The sequence below is a fragment of the Theobroma umbraticum genome, unplaced genomic scaffold (genome assembly GCF_002168275.2).
Source record: "Theobroma umbraticum cultivar Fairchild unplaced genomic scaffold, ASM216827v3 scaffold_12.1, whole genome shotgun sequence".
NCBI lineage: Eukaryota > Viridiplantae > Streptophyta > Magnoliopsida > Malvales > Malvaceae > Theobroma > Theobroma umbraticum.
This window is the reverse complement of record NW_018397269.1, coordinates 4,661,017-4,662,158: the sequence shown is the minus strand read 5'-3', so window position 1 is coordinate 4,662,158 and position 1,142 is coordinate 4,661,017. Positions and strand designations below refer to the sequence as shown.

The 1,142-nt window shown below is 36.3% G+C and overlaps 1 long non-coding RNA gene across 5 annotated transcripts in view; it reads right to left on the bottom strand.

Moving 5' to 3' along the window:
• The window catches only part of LOC110425671 (uncharacterized), a 4,977-nt gene extending 3,835 nt beyond the window's left edge, over window positions 1-1,142 (bottom strand). For 3 of the 5 annotated variants that reach the window (XR_002446055.2, XR_002446052.2, XR_002446054.2), the window contains exons 1-3: window positions 940-1,142; window positions 599-851; window positions 184-325 (exon numbers count right to left, since the gene is read on the bottom strand). This is a non-coding gene — a long non-coding RNA (uncharacterized LOC110425671). The remainder of the gene's footprint in view (window positions 1-183; window positions 326-598; window positions 852-939) is intronic. The other 2 variants (XR_002446053.2, XR_002446056.2) reach the window with 2 other exon arrangements.

Below are 1,142 nucleotides of genomic sequence, written 5' to 3'. Positions count from 1 at the left end.
AGCTCATGAAATAAGAAAAGAGAAAGAAAATATCTACACATTACATGTAAATAATTTGTGCTATAGAAATAATAACTCATTACCTGAATTAAGAAGTTTGCATCCTAACAGTGCAAGCTCAAACAAGTTTGCAAAGTTCTTAGTCAAAAGAACCAAATCATTATTAGTCATCCAAGGACTTACCCTTTCAAGCCTCAATTTCCTCAGTTGGCATAGAGAAGTAGAAGCTTGATATGGATATATCACCAAGACAGTAGCACAAAGCCATTGTTTGCAATTGCCTCAAGGATTTCATTATGTTGATTATGGTGCAATCAGATATTACCTACAAAGAACTCCAACGATTAAAAAATATATATCTATATGAATGGGTTTCAACAATATGAAATGACTAAAATAGATGCTAATGGAGGACACTCAAGTCAAGAACAGCTAAATTTTTGATGGACAACACATGGCTGGACTCAACCAATTTCACAAAATTAAATAGTATCCCTAAAATTTAATTTTCAATCTTATAAAAAATATCTACATAATCTCAAACCTTAATTGATAAAAATTGGGAAAGCATTATTATAGAAGCTGATGGAAACTGTACCAACTCAAATTCAAAGAATTTTAGGTTTCTTTGCGACCATATGATCCAACAATCAAATAATTTGAAGCACTCCAATTGGTTTCCTTGCATAATTCTGGCTTCTCAGAGAAGCCATAAAGAAGAGCCTCTTTCCAATTATCATCTCTAGCTTCAACCGGCTCTGCAAATAAAGAACTAGCCTCCATCAATTGAGAGCTTGGTCCCAGCACCATACAGCAATCCGCATAATAGCCATATCGAAGGCTTACTGACACTGCAACCCAATAAAAAGGAAATGCTTTATTTCAAACCCAAGGGTCAGGGAAACTAGACAATTGCAAAACATGTGAAATAACCAAAACCTTAAGCTCCAAAGCTGTATATAGGAAGGCAAAGGAAGTACAGAGCTTGGGGAGCAAAGCAGGGAACCTTTAGCACAGCATGGCAAAGGAAGCTTCAGCCGTCTGGTAATAGCATGAGAAAGGATAGCAAAGTGGGGAAATTTTGGTAAAGTGATGAGCCATGCACATGGGCTAGGGAATTCGAGTCATATGCATCCGGTTTT